The sequence below is a fragment of the Sciurus carolinensis genome, unplaced genomic scaffold (genome assembly GCF_902686445.1).
Source record: "Sciurus carolinensis unplaced genomic scaffold, mSciCar1.2, whole genome shotgun sequence".
NCBI lineage: Eukaryota > Metazoa > Chordata > Mammalia > Rodentia > Sciuridae > Sciurus > Sciurus carolinensis.
The window spans coordinates 167,615-184,148 of record NW_025920133.1 but is presented as its reverse complement, the minus strand read 5'-3'; positions in this window follow the sequence as shown (position 1 = coordinate 184,148).

Below are 16,534 nucleotides of genomic sequence, written 5' to 3'. Positions count from 1 at the left end.
GTTTAGATCCCAGATTGCTAAATCTTGTCTTCAATCTAACTTCTTATTGTAGCAGTTAGTGTCTCTTAAGAGCTCTGAAATTTCTGAAGCTGCTGCTTGTGACTAAAGAAAATTAACAGAACATTTTTTAAACCCTGTAACACAAATATTTTTTTTTTTTTGCGGTACTGGGGATCAAACTCAGGACCTTGTGCTTGCGAGGCAAGCACTCTACCCAGCTGAGCTATCTCCCCAGCCCACAAATAATTATTATATATTTATTTTGTTTAGTTCTGAGTCAAAAATTCAGAGAGCAATTTTAATTGTGTGGAAGAAAGATGCTAGACTTTAAACTTTTGTCATCAGTATCAATTATATTAAATCTGAACTAAATATAACTGAGTTCTTTCTTTCCTCATCCTCCTGCTCTTCCTCCTTCTCCTCCTCTTCTTCTTCCTTGTTTCCTGCTCCCTCTCCTTTTTCTTTCTATTAGTGATAGAACCCAGGGCCTTGCACAGGCTAGGCAAGCTATCTACCATTGAACTATGGTCTCAGCCATGAATCATTCTTATGTTAGTACTCAGATAATCTGATAATTTAAAGAATAATAGAATCAATTCAAAATATGAAAATTAAAAATGTTAACCTAACAATTCAAAAGTATACATTTCTGTATCATATTTTTTCTTTTCCTCTTCATAGTCTTAAATATGCCCACTATTATTAAATATTGAAAATCATTTCTCAGATCAAGTTAATTATAAGAATGATGTAAACCAGGGAATTGGGGGCATCCAAAGACTTCTTCCTCTTAGAAAATTACTAAACAACTTTCTTCAAGAGATAGAGAGTACACACATACAATATATATATCCAAAATACTCTTTGGAGTGAAGTGAATTAAAACACATCAAAGATAAATAAGGTAACCTGTAAAAATAGAGGTAACAGTTTATGCTTCTCCTCTAAACTCCATCTAGCTCATCATTCTTTGTCATATTCCCACCATACTCCTTGACCTTGTTCCACTCTATTCCTCTGTGTGTGCCTTTGGAAATTCACTACATCTTCTTCCAACTTCTTTTGATTCTGTTTTGTTAAGTCTATTTTGTATACTTTTCAAGTAAAATGAGTCGTTGGTAAAAAATTGATAGTTTGCTTCCATATGTAAATGTTTTGAAGATGGAATGTCCATCACTGTAGTAAGAACATCCATCTACATAAATAAAATAATAGAGTATCAAAATAGAATAGAATGCTGAGAATATTCAACTGAATGAGTAGAGTAGAGTAAGTTCCTATAAAAGGACAGCTTTTCAGTTGTTCAAATGTTACAGATCTATAAATCCCTATTCTGGCTATGTAATTTATGTTGGGACAAATCTAGATTTTTTCCATAGTCACAGAAATATGAACATTCCACAGATGAATTTGCTACTGGATTAAACAAACTTAATTTTATATTTAATCACATAAATATAGTTAGAATAAAAATCTTCACAGGTCAATATATTAACAAAATTATTGGTATGATACAAAACAGCTATTTTTGTGAAAAACTGTTAGGCCAAAATATTTTGCGTTTATTCAAGAATAGGTATTGTGAATATCTGATATTACTCTTACCTTGGGTGATTTTATATTTCAACAAAATAATCACCATGCAAAATTGTGCAATGTAAATGTAAAATTAAAGGCTAAACATTTGTGTAAAAACACCAAAAAGAATAAGGCTTATGAAAGAAAAGTCAGAGAATGTGGATAAAAAATAAAAATTTATTTTTATGTGAGCTCTGAATAAATGAGAGCAAATGAGTAAAAACAAAAAGAACAGTATGAGTAAGACAGAGAGATGATAAAATAAGCACAAATATTGAAGACCACCAAGAGGTAGGGGAATAAAAATATGCTCACACATTAACTTGTAAATTTATGTTCCCAGTCATATAGTACTAGTAGTCAAGATATGGAAGCATTTTAAGGTTCATCAACTAATGACTGGCTAAGTGATACAGGCATGAAATAGAATTCTACTGGACAACAGATAGAAATAAAATAGTGATACATGCTACATAGATGATCCTTGAAAGCAGAATGCTAAGTCAAAGAAACTGGTCAAAAAGGACATAGCATTGTATAAATCTACTTGTATGAAATATCCTTTACAGAGATATTATAGAGCCGAAACTATAAACCAACTTCCTCAACAAGACTTATAAAGTGTAAGAAGTAAAATCAAGAATCAATAACTGGGGTGGTATCAAACTAAAAAACTGCTTCACAGCAAAGAAAATCTTCAAGAATGTGAACAGACAGTCTGCAGAATGGGAGAAAATCTTTGCCAATGGCACCTCAGATAGAGCATTAGTCTCCAGAATATATAAAAAACTCAACAACAGAAAAATAAAACAAACACAAATAGCTCAATCATTATATGTGCAAAGGAACTATACAGGCACTTCACAGAACATATGAGAATGGTCAACAAATATATGAAAAAAATGTTGAGCGTCTCTAGCAATTAGAGAAATGCAAATTAAAACTACACTGAGATTCCATCTCACTCCAGTAAGAATGATAATTATCAAGATTACAAGTAAGAACAAATGTTGGTGAAGATGTGGGGAAAAGGGTACACCCATACATGAATGGTGGGACTGCAAATTGGTACAATCACTCTGGAAAGCAGTATGCAGATTCCTCAGAAAACATGGAATGGAACCACCATTTGACCCAGCAATAACAATCCTCAGTATAAACCAAATGACTTAAAATCAGCAAACTATAGTGATACAGTCATATCAATGTTTATAGCAGCTCAATTCACAATAGTTGAACTATGGAACCAACCTAACTCTTCAACAGATGAATAGATAAAGAAAATGAGTCATATATACACATGGAATACTATTCAACAAAAAGAAAAATGAAATTATGGCATTTGCCAGTAAATTGGTGGAACTGGAGACTATCATGCTAAGTGAAGTCAGTCAATTCCCCCTCCACAAAAAAGACTGAATGTTTTCTCTGATATGTGGATGTTAACACACAATAAGGGTGGGGGAAGGAAGAATCAAAGTTTATTGGATAAGACAAAGGGTGAGAGGGGAATGGTAATGGAAAAGACAGAAGGGTGAATTCCATGTAGTTTTCCTATGTTCACAAATGAATATATGACCAGCAACACTGCACATCATGTTCAACTACAAGAATGGGATTCTAGTTAGAATAAGTTGTATTCCATGTATGTAGAATAGGTCAAGACACAATCTATAGTCACATAGACAGTGTGCAAATATTTCCAAAGGTGTTTTGTACTGAAATAGGAAATTGCTTGGAGCAAAGAACCTAAAAAATATAATATACTACTTCTCATGTTGATCCAACCTTTAGAATCATATTCTCTGTACTTTATATGATTAAAAATTTGCAAATATTTTATTATGTAGCTATCTATTGGGATGGGTTCAGCAGCAAATAAGAGAACATTGAACTTTCAAAACAATAAGTTTGTAGTCGGTCAAACACCTCATGTATCTGATCAGCCCATAGTAAGAGTCATACTTCTACTCGTACTCAGATACACAAAATTTCCCCAAGCTCTTTCCCTGAAGATATTTCTCACATATTCTATTTTCTAACATTTTGTATCCAGTTATGAGAATTGTGTCTATTGATAAATGGTAAATCTAGGCACAGCACTAAACATATCTATGTATACCAATGAACAATATATCAAAATTCAGAAAAGGAGTATGAAGCTAAAAACAGGCATGTTGCAAGGTTTCTCCAAGGTTTTTGCCTCTGCTTCTAGTGCTTATTCACCAAGCTAATCATTTCTGTCCTGTAAATATATAAACACCAAAGAAGTATTGTGTTTCAAAATACTAATGGTAAATAAGGGTAAATGTGTAAGGTTGTACTCAGAAAAATTCTGAAATTGCTACTCAGTAGCAAGTGTTTCTTTTAGTGAAGTTTGAAACATGAGTAAATATGAAATAGGGGAAATAAAATGACTTTATTTATAAGGAACAGATAATTAACAGTAAGTTATTACTAAGTACATATTATGGTATGCCAATGTTTCCAAAGGTGTTTGTACTGAAATAGGGAATTCCATGGAGTAAAGTGTTTCTCTTCTCAAAAGTGAGGAAATGATATGCAAAACCAGGGTGTCCACTGGCCACATTTTTCTTCATTACTTAACAGTGGGAGTAATAATACACATTAACACAACAGGGTGTGAAATCACTTCCCCAAACTAGAAGATCTATTATTAGAAGTGAGGATTTTGAACTCATGGAAAATTCATCTATTCCTATGGAAAATATCAAAAGTCTTCTCTTTATGAAACTACTCTGAAAGTCACTATGGGACTGCTAAACAGTAATGGAGTTGCATTAAAAGCAGTAGTTAATTCAGAGAAACAAAAAAATGCCACAATCACCCCCAAAATATGTACATTATGGTGATACATATATGGATTTTTTAATAGACTTTATTTCTTTTTTTAATTTATTTTTATTGTAAACAAATGGGATACGTGTTGATTCTCTGTACATGGAGTAAAGGCATACCATTTGTGTGATCATACATTTTTATAGGGTAATGTTGTTTGATTCATTCTGTTATTTTTTCCTTCCTCCACACCCCCCTACCCCTCTTTTCCCTCTATACAGTCCCTCCTTCCTCCATTGTTGCCCCCTTCCACCCCATTATGTGTCATCATCCGCTTATCAGAGAGATCATTCTTCCTTTGGTTTTTTTTGAGATTGCTTATCTCACTTAGCTTGATATTCTCCAATTTCATCCATTTGCCTGCAAATGCCATAATTTTATTATTCTTAATTGCTGAGTAATATTCCATGGTGTATATATATATATATATATATATATATATATATACATATATATACCACAGTTTCTTTATCCATTCATCAATTGAAGAGCATTTAGTTTGGTTCCACAATCTGCCTATTGTGAATTAAGCAGCGATGATTAAGCAGTTGATGTGGCTGCATATTTCTAGTATTGTCCTTTTAAGTCCTTTGGGTATAGGACGAGGAGTGGGATAGCTGGGTCAAATGGTGGTTCCATTACAAGGATTCTGAGGAATCTCCACACTGCTTTCCAGAGTGGCTGCACTAATTTGCAGCCCCACCAGCAATGTATGAGTGTACCTTTCTCCCCACATCCTCGCCAACACCTGTTGTTGCTTGTATTCTTGATAATCGCCATTCTAATTGTGGTGAGATGGAATCTTAGGGTGGTTTTGATTTGCATTTCTCTTATTACTAGAGATGTTGAACATTTTTCCATATGTTTGTTGATTGCTTGTAGATCTTCTTCTGTGAAGTGTCTATTCATTTCCTTAGCCCATTTGTCGATTGGATTATTTGTATTCTTGGTGTAGAGTTTTTTGAGTTCTTTACAGATTCTGGAGATTAGTGCTCTATCTGAAGAAGTATGAGTGACAAAGATTTTCTCCCACTCTGTAGGTTCTCTCTCCACATTACTGATAGTTTCCTTTGCTGAGAGAAAGCTATTTAGTTTGAATCTATCCCAGTTATTGATTCTTGCTTTTATTTCTTGTGCTATGAGAGTCCTGTTAAGGAAGTCTGATCCTGGGCTGACATGTTGAAGATTTGGACCTACAATTTCTTTTATAAGATGAAGGGTCTCTGGTCTGATTCCGAGATTCTTGATCCATTTTGAGTTGAGTTTTGTGCAGGGTGAGACATAGTGGTTTAGTTTCATTTTGTTGCATATGGATTTCCAGTTTTCCCAGCACCATTTGTTGAAGACACTATCTTTTTTCCATTGCATAATTTTGGCACCTTTGTCTACTCTGAGAAAATAGTATTTATTTGGGTTTATGTCCATGACCTCTATTCTGTACCATTGATCTACATGTCTATTTTGGTACGAATACCATGCCATTTTTGTTTCTACTGCTTTGTAGTACAGTTGAAAATCTAGTATTGCACTAACCCCTGCTTCACTCTTCCTTCTCAGGATTAATTTAGCTATTCTGGGTTTCTTATTTTTCTAGAAGAATTTCATGATTGCTTGTTCTATTTCTGTAAGCTACATCATTGGGATTTTAAGGGGAGTTGCATTGAATCTTTATAGCACTTTTGGTAGTATGGCCATTTTGACAATATTAATTCTGCCTGTCCAAGAATATGGGAAAGAAGATCTTTCCATCTTCTAAGGTTTTCTTTAATTTCTTTCTTTAGTGTTCTGTAGTTCTCATTGTAGAGGCCTTTCACCTCTTTTGAGAGAATGATTCCCAATTATTTTATTCTTTTTGAGGCTATTGTGAATAGGGTAGTTTTCCTAAATTCTCTTTCTGAAGATTCATCACTTATGTATAAAAATGCACTGAATTTATGAGCATTGATCTTATATCCTGCTACTTCACTAAATTCACTTAGGAGTTCTAAAAGTTTTCTGGTGGAATCTCCCTCTTACTCTAAATATATAAGCATGTCATCCACAAATAGGGATAGTTTGAATTCTTCTTTTTCTATTAGTATCCCTTTAATGTCTTTGGTCTGTCTAATTACTCTGACTAGAGTTTCAAGGACAATATTGAAAAGAAGTGTTGAAAGAGGGCATCCCTGCCTTATTCCAGTTTTTAGGGGGAATGCTTTCAGTTTTTCACCATTTAGAATGATATTGACCAAGGGCTTAGCATAGATTGCCTTTAAAATGTTAAGAAATGTTCCCATTACTCCTGTTTTTTCTAGTGTTTTGAGCATGAAAGGATGCTGTATTTTATCAAATGCTTTTTCTGCATCTATCGAAATAATCATGTGATTTTTTTACTTTAAATCTGTTGATATGATGAATTATGTTTATTGACTTCCAAATGTTGAACCAATCTTGCATCCCTGGGATAAAACCCACTTGATCATGGTGCACTATCCTTTTAATATATTTTTGTATGTGGTTTGCTAAAATTCCATTGAGAATTTTTGCATCGATGTTCATTAAGGATATTGGTCTGAAATTTTCTTTCCTCGATGTGTCTCTGTCTGGTTTAGGTATAAGGGTGATATTGGCTTCATAGAAAGAGTTTGGGAGGGTTCTCTCCTCTTCTATTTCATGGAATACTTTGAGGAGTATTGGAATGAGCTCTTCTTTAAATGTTTTGTAGAACTCGACTGAGAACACATCTGGTCCCGGACTATTCTTTGTTGGTAGGTTTTTGATGACCTCTTCTATTTCATTGCTTGAAATTGATTTATTTAAGTTATGTATGTCCTCCTGGTTCAGTTTAGGTAATTCATATGTCTCTAGAAACTTGTTGATGTCTTTGAGATTTTCTGATTTGTAGGAGTATAGATTTTCAAAGTAGCTTCTAATTATATTTGGTATTTCACTAGTGTCTGTAGTGATGTTTCCTTGTTCATTTCAAATTTAGTAATTTGAGTTTTCGCTCTCCTTCTCTTTGTTAGTGTGGCTAAGTGTTTATCAATTTTGTTTATTTTTTCAAAGAACTAAGTATTTTGTCAATTTTTTTGATTGTTTCTTTTGTTTCAATTTCGTTGATTTCAGCTCTGATTTTAACTATTTCCTGTCTTCTAGTACTTTTGGTGTTGATCTGTTCTTCTTTTGCTAGGGCTTTAAGCTGTAGTGTTAAGTCATTTATTTTGATTTTTTATTCTATTACTGAATACACTCCATGAAATAAATCTTCTGCAGTATTGGGTGATTGGTGTGCTTGGAAAGCCTCTCATTAGGTGGGTCTGCTCCGAAAAGCTGGCTGTGGAATGGGCCTGTCACCAGAAGGAGCCAGGCTGCTAGGCAAAGCCTCAGGCACCCCTGCCCTTTTATAAGAAGCTGTCTGTGGACCTAAACGGGGCCTGCCACTGGGGACTGGGTTTGCATGGAAAGCTTCTCACCAGACATGTCTGCTTCCAGAAGCTCGCTGTGGAATAGGCCTGCCGCCGGATAAAGCCGGGCTGTTGGGGAAAGCCTCTTGCCACCCTGCCCTGGTCCAAGAAGCTGCCTGTGGACTGGACCAGGCCGTCACTGGGGACTGGGTGTGGGCGGAAAGCCTTTCACTAGGCAGGCCTGCTCTGAGAAGCTGGCTGTGGAATGAACCTGCCGCCGGATGGAAGCGGGCTGCTTGGGAAAACTTGTCACTGCTCTGCCCTGCTCCGAGAAGCTGCCCACTGTCCCAGCCTGCTGCCCTGGTCAAGCTTCACCCAGTGGGAGCGACTCACCCAGTGTCCCTGAGTTGGTTTGAGTCTCTCAATACCTCCCCTTCTTGAATCCTGAGTTCTGGAGTGACAGGAGATGCAGTCAGTCACCCTCTAGTCCGCCATCTTGAAGTCCCTCCATATATGAATTTAAAACCCTCTATAATTTCCCATGATAGATATAATTACTGTTTAAAATATGTTATATACACATACACAAACAAAAACACATTTGAAAACAATGGGGGAAAATAACTCAAAAACATTAACTATTTTCATTTGTCTATCTCTTTTTGTTTGCAAAGATGTTTTACTGGAATTCCATGTTTTAAATTCCTGCATTCTGTTCTCAAGAAAGTTGCCTGTAGGTTTCATTTTGTTCTGCTAAAACCTACAAATTCATTTCAGCAAGGTTTTGGCCTTATATCAGCAGGTGACAGAAAGTCTAAAGGCTTATTAAAGAATTGTACCTTCAAAATAAAAAATAAAAATAAAAAACTAAAGAGTATTCTTTGAAAACACATAAACCTTTATCACACATCAATTACATTTTACCCGAACAAATGACAGAGAAATTTGTAAAAGAGTGAAGGTATTTCTTACACATAGGCAGAGATGTTACTGGAAAAAACTTTTTTGAAAATGTTCTTTGCTAGTTTCACAACTATTTAGTATGTATCTTAACATAAAACATCCAAAATTTGTGTTTATATCAGTGATTAAACTCAACTTCTTTATTCAGGAAACAAATGCTAAGAATCTACAAGATGCTAAAATTTTCAGTAACTAATTTTGTCATTGATGTCATCATTTAATTTTACAGTGAGTTAACATTTTGTTTTAGTACCAAATAAGTTTATACCCAAGACTTCCATGCCAGGGAGGTAGGCCCGGAAAACAGGGCACAGTGCAGAGCCCCTGGGTGAGACTTCCACATCAGGGAGGCAGGCGCAGTGAGCCTGGCCCAGCAGAGTCACCAGACTGGACTTCTGCACCAGGGATGCAGGACCAGTGACCCAGGCCTAGCACACAGCCAGCAGGCCCAGAGAGCCAGACCCAGCACAGAACCACAGGGTGAGACTTCTGCACCAGGGAGGCAGGCCCAGGGAACCAGGCCCAGGTAGAGCCACCTGGTGACACTTCCATGCTAGGGAGGTAGACCCAGAGACTCAGAGCCAGACCAGCTGGGTCCAGCTGGACGTCTAGTGCCTCTGTGGTTGAAAATCTGTCAACACGTGGAGGCACCTCTGCACATGATATACCCCACGTGAAGACCACCATCCCTAGAGGGGCAGCATCCTTTGTGGGTCACTGCATTATCAAGTTCATTCAACACTTCAGGTACTGAAGACTAGGAGGTGAGTTACTGGAAATCTGAAGGAACAGTATAAGTTTATAGAGGGGAAACTGCAATACCTCAGATTTGCACTCAGAGGGGAAGATATATGAGCAATACGAGAAAACAAGGGAAGAAAGTGTCCCCAACAAACCTAGATGCAACATCAATGAAATCCAATGACAGCATGGCAGAAGAAATGTTTGAAAGGGAGTTCAGAATGTACATAATTAAAATGATCAGAAAAGCAAACAATGTGATACAAGAGTAAAAGCAGGTATTGAATGATCACACTAATCAACAGTTAAAAGAGCAAATCAGTAAGCAAAGCATCATTTCAATAAAAAGAGAGATTCTGAAAAAAAATTCTTGAAATGAAGGAGAAAATAAACCAAATTAAAAACTCCATAGAAAGCATAACCAATAGGATAGAACACCTGGAAGACAGAACCTCAGACACTGAAGACAAAATATTTGATCCAGAAAACAAAGTTGACCAAACAGAGAAGATGGTAAGAAATCATGAACAGAATCTCCAAGAATTATGGATATCATGAAAAGACCAAATTTAAGAATTATTGGTATTGACGAAGTCACAGAGAAATAAACCAAAGAAATGAACACCATATTCAATAAAATAATATCAGAAAAATTTTCAAATCTGAAGAATAAAAAAGAAAATCAAATACAAGAAGCTTATAGGACACCAGGTGCACAAATTTACAACAGACCCACTCCAAGTTACATTATAATGAAAATACCTAACGTACAAAATAAAGATAGAATTTTAAAGGCTGAGAGAGAAAAAAATCAAATTACATTCAGGGGAAAACCAATATGGATTTCAGCAGATTTCCCAACTCAGACCCTAATAGCTAGAAGGGCCTGGAATGGCAATTTTCAAGCTCTGAAAGAAAATGGGTGCCAACCAAGAATCTCATACCCAGCAAAACTTACCTCCAGATTTGAAGACAAAATAAAATCCTTCCATAATAAACAAAAACTAAAAGAATTTACAAATAGAAAGCTGGCATTACAGAACATTCTCAGCAGAATATTCCATGAGGAATAAATGAACAACAACAATGTAAGTCAGCAAAGGGAGGAACTACTGTAAAGGAATAGTCAAATAAAGGAGAAACCAATTCAAGTAAAAAAAAAATAAGCCCAAATGACTGGGAATACAAATCATATCTCAGGAATAACCCTGAATGTTAATGGCTCAAACTCATCAATCAAAAGACACAGGCTGGCAGATTGAATTAAAAAGAAAGACCCAACAATATTCTGCCTTCAAGACACTGATCTCATAGTATCTTTTTCACAGAAAAAGATACCCACAGACTACAGGTGAAAGAACGGGAAAAAACATACTATGCACATGGACTCAGTAAAAAAGCTGGGATATCCATCCTCATATTAGATAAAGTGGACTTCAAGCCAAAGTTAGTCAGAAGGGATAAAGAAGGACATTTCATACTGCTTAAGGGAAACATAAGTCAGAAAGACATAACAATCATATATATTTATGCCCCAAACAATGACTTATGCATGTACATCAAACAAATCATTCTCAATTCCAGTAACCAAATAGACCACATTGCAACAATACTAGGTGACTTTAACACATCTCTCTCACCACTGGATAGATTTTCCAAACAAAAATTGAACAAAGAAACCATAGATATGAATAACACAATAATTTTGATTTTACAGACATATATAAAATATTCCATTCATCAATAAGTGAACACACTTTCTTCTCAGCAGCACATGGATCCTTCTCTAAAATAGACCATATGTCATGCCATAATGCTACTCTTAGCAAATACAAAAAGATAGATCTATATTCTATCAGATCATAACAGAATAAAATTAGAAATCAATGACAGAGGAGATCCAAGATGGTGGACTAGAGGGTGACTGCATCTCCCATCGCTCCAGAACCCAGGATTCAAAAGGGGAGGCATTGAGAGACTCAGACCAACATAGAGCTGTAGGGCAAGTCTCTCCCACTGGGTGAAGCTTGGCCCAGGCGGCAGGTCCGGATAGGGACAGCTTCCCGGAGCAGGGAAGGGCAGCCAGATACTTCCCTGGGAAGCCCTGCTCCCTCCAGTGGCAGGCTCATTCCACAGCCAGCTTCTTGGAGTAGGCTACCCAGTGAGAGCTTTCCTGCTCAGAGACAACTCCAAACCCTGGACCAAGCGGCAGGCCCCAGCCTGCAGGTGGCTTCTGGGACCAGGGAAGGGCAGCCAGAGACTCCCCCAAGCAGCCCTGCACCTTCTGGCAGCAGGTGAGATATACAGCCAGATCCTCGGAGCAGACACACCCAGTAAGAGCTTTTTCGCACAGAGCCAACCCAAACTCTGAACCCAGTGGTGCCCCAGCCCACAGGCGGCTTCTGGGACCAGGCAGGAGAGGGAGAGGCTTTCCCCTAGCAGCCTGGCTCCCTCAGGTGGGAGCAGGCCCTGTCTACAGCCAGCTTCTAGGAGCAGGACTGCCCACTGAGAGGATTTCCATGCAGAACTGGCCCCCAGCACTGGACCCAGTAGTGGGAAAGGGGCAGCTTTCTTCAGAAGCACTGCATTATCAAGTTCCTCCAAGACTTCAGGCTACTGAAGGCTGGGAAGTGATATACTGGAAATCTACAGGGACACTATAAGTTAAAGAGGAAATCTGCAATATCTCAAAGTCCCACAGATATCTGATCAATATGAGAAAACAAGAGAAGAAAATGTCCCAAACAAACCTAGATACTATATCAATGTATCTATGTTTGACAGTACAGCAGAAAACATGTCATAAAGGGAGTTCAGAATGTAAATAATTAAAACAATCAGGGAAGTAAATGAGGAGATGAAAGTGCAAATGCAGGCATTAAATGATTACAGCGATCAACAGTTAAAAGAGCAAATATGGAAAGCAAAAGATCATTTCAATAAAGAATTAGAGATACTGAAAAACAAGACAAACAGAAATCCTTGAAATGAAGGAAACAATAAACCAAGTTAAAAACTCCATAGAAAGCATAACCAATAGGATAGAACAGCTGGAAGACAGAAACTCAGACATTGAGGAAAAAATATTTAATCTTGAAAACAAAGTTGACCAAACAGAGAAGATGGTAAGAAATCATGAACAAAATGTGCAAGAATTATGGGATATCATGTAAAGGTCAAATTTAAGAATTATTGGGATTGAGGAAGGCTTAGAGAAACAAATCAAAGGAATGAAAAATCTATTCAATGAAATAATATCAGAAAATTTCCCATTCTGACGAATGAAATGGAAAACCAGGTACAAGAGGCTTATAGGACTCCAAATATACAAAATTACAACAGACTCACACCAAGGCACATTATTATGAAAATACCTAACATACAAAATAAAGACAGAATTTTAAGTCTGAGAGAGAAAAGAATCAAATTACATTCAGGGGGAAACCAATAAGAATATCAGCAGATTTTTCAATCCAGACGCTAAAAGCTAGAAGGACCTGGAACAACATTTACCAAGCCCTGAAAGAAAATGGATGCCAACCAAGAATCTTATACCCAGCAAAAATACTTTCAGAATTGATGATGAAAGAAAATCCTTCCATGATAAACAAAACCTAAAAGAATTTACAAAAAGAAAGCTGGCATTGGGCTGGGGAGATAGCTCAGTTGGTGGAGTGTTTGCCTTGCAAGCACAAGGCCCTGGGTTCAATCCCCAGCACCACACACACACACACACACACACAAAAGCTGGCATTACAGAACATTCTCAGAAAAATATTCCATGAGGAAGAGATGAAAAACAATGATGCAAATCAGCAATGGGAGGAACTAGCCTAAAGGAATAGCCAAATAAAGGAGAAGCCAAATCATGTCAAAAAAGAAAAAATGAGTCAAATGTCTGGCAATACAAATCATATCACAATAATAAACCTGAATGTTAATGGCCTGAACTCATCAGTCAAAAGACATAGACTGGCAGATTGGATTAAAAAGAAAAATCCAACAATGTGCTGCCTGCAAGAAACTCATCTCCATAGAAAGCGATACCCATAGACTAAAGGTGAAAGAATGGGAAAAAACATACCATGCACATGGACACAGCAAAAAAGCTGGAGTATCCATCCTCATTTCAGATAATGTGAATATCAAGCCAAAACTAGTCAGAAGGGATAAAGAAGGACATTACATACTGCTTAAGGGAAGCATAAATCAGCAAGACATAACAATCATAAATATCTATGCCCCGAACACTGGCTCATCCATGTACATCAAACAAATCCTTCTCAATTCCAGAAATCAAATAGACCACAACACAATAATACTAGGCGATTTTAACACACCTCTCTCACCACTGGATAGATCTTTCAAACAAAAATTGAATAAAGAAACCATAGATCTCAATAACGTAATCAACAATAACGGACATACATAGAATTTACCATGCAACAAAGAACGAATACACTTTCTTCTCAGCAGCACATGGATCCTTCTCTAAAATAGACCATATATTATGCCTCAAAGCTACTGTTAGCAAATACAAGAAGATAGAGACACTACCTTGTATTCTATCAGATCATAATGGGTTGAAATCAGAAATAAATGAGAGAATAAAAAACAGAAACTTCTCCAATACCTGGAGATTAGTATTACGCTATTATATGATGAATGGATAACAGAAGACATCAGGAGGGAAATAAAAAAATTCTTAGAAGTAAACGAGAACAAAGACACATCATATCAAAATCTCTGGGACACTATGAAAGCAGTACTTAGAGGAAGATTTATTCCATGGGGCACATTCAAGAAAAGAAGTAAAAATCAACAAATAAATGACTTAAAACTACAGCTTAAAACCCTAGAAAAAGAACAGCAGATCAACACCGAAAGTAGTCGAAGACAGGAAATAGTTAAAATCAGAGCTGAAATCCACGAAATTAAAACAAAAAAAGCAATTGGAAAAATTAACAAAATAAATAATTGGTTCTTTGAAAAAATAAACAAAATTGATAAACCCTTAGCCACACTAACAAAGAGAAAAAGGGAGAAAACTGAAATTACTAAAATTCGGAATGAACAAGAACATGTCAGAACAGACACGAGTGAAATACAAAACATAATTAGAAGCTATTTTGAAAATCTATATTCCAACAAAACAGAAAACCTTGAAGACATCAACAAGTTTCTACAGACATATGAGTTATCAAAACTGAACCAGGAGGACATACAACACTTAAATAAATCAATTTCAAGCAATGAAATAGAAGAGGTCATCAAAAACCTACCAACAAAGAATAGTCCGGGACCAGATGTGTTCTCAGTCGAGTTCTACAAAACATTTAAAGAAGAGCTCATTCCAATACTCCTCAAACTATTCCATGAAATAGAAGAGGAGGGAACCCTCCCAAACTCATGCTATGAAGCCAATATCAACCTGATACATAAACCAGACAGAGACACATCGAGGAAGGAAAATTTCAGACCAATATCCTTAATGAACATTGACCCAAAAATCCTTAACAAAATTTAAGCAAATCGCATAGAAAAATATATTTAAAAAATAGTGCACCACGATCAAGTGGGTTTTTTCCCAGGAATGCAAGGTTGGTTCAACATCCAGAAATCAATAAATGTAATTCACCATATCAACAGACTTAAAGTTAAGAATCACATGATTATTTTGATAGATGCAGAAAAAGCATTCGATAAAATACAGCATCCTTTCATGCTCAACACACTAGAATAAATAGGAGTAATGGGAACATTCCTTATCATTGTAAAGTCCGTTTATGCTAAGTCCATGGCCAATATCATTCTAAATGGTGAAAAACTGAAAGCATTCCCCCTAAAAACTGGAAGAAGGCAGGGATGACCTCTTTCACCACTTCTATTTAAGATCATCCTTGAAAATCTAGCCAGAGCAATTAGACAAACCAGAGAAATTAAAGAGATACAAATGGAAAAGAAGAACTCAAACTATCCTTATTTGCTGATGACATGATTTAGAGGAACCTGGAAATTCCACCGGAAAACTTTTAGGAACTCGTAAGTGAATTCAGTAAAGTAGCAGGTTACAAGATCGATGCTCATAAATCCAATGCATTTTTATACATAAGTGATGAATCTTCAGAAAGAGAATTTAGGAAAACTACCCTATGCACAATAGCTTCGAAAAAAATAAAATATTGGGAATCAATCTCACAAAAGAGGTGAAAGACCTCTACAGTGAGAACTACAGAACACTAAAGAAAGAAATTAAAGAAAACCTTAGAAGATGGAAAGATCTCCAATGTTCTTAGACAGGCAGAATTAATATTGTCAAAATGGCCATACTACTAAAAGTGCTATACAGATTCAATGCAATTCCAATTAGTATCCCAATGATGTACCTTACAGAAATAGAGCAAGCAATCATGAAATTCATCTGGAAGAATAAAAAACCCAGAATAGCTAAAGCAATCCTTAGCGGAAAGAGGAAAGCAGGGGGTATCACAATACCAGATCTTCAACTGTACTACGAAGCAATAGAAACAAAAACGGCATGGTATTGGTACCAAAATAGACAGGTAGATCAATGGTACTGAATAGAGGACATGGACACAAACCCAAATAAATACAATTTTCTCATAGTAGACAAAGGGGCCAAAATTATGCAATGGAGAAAAGATAGCCTCTTCAACAAATGGTGCTGGGAAAACTGGAATCCATAGGCAACAGAATGAAAGTAAAACCCTATCTCTCATCCTGCACAAAACTCAACTCAAGGTGGATCAAGGACCTCGGAATCAGACCAGAGACCCTGCATCTTATAGAAGAAAAAGATCAAAATCTTCAAGATGTCGGCTTAGGATCAGACTTCCCTAACAGGCCTCCCATAGCAAAAGAAATAAAAGCAAGAATCAGCAACTGGAATAGATTCAAATTAAAAGCTTTCTCTCAGCAACGGAACCTATCAGCAATGTGAAGAGAGAGACTACAGCGTGGGAGAAAATCTTTCCCACTCATACTTCCAA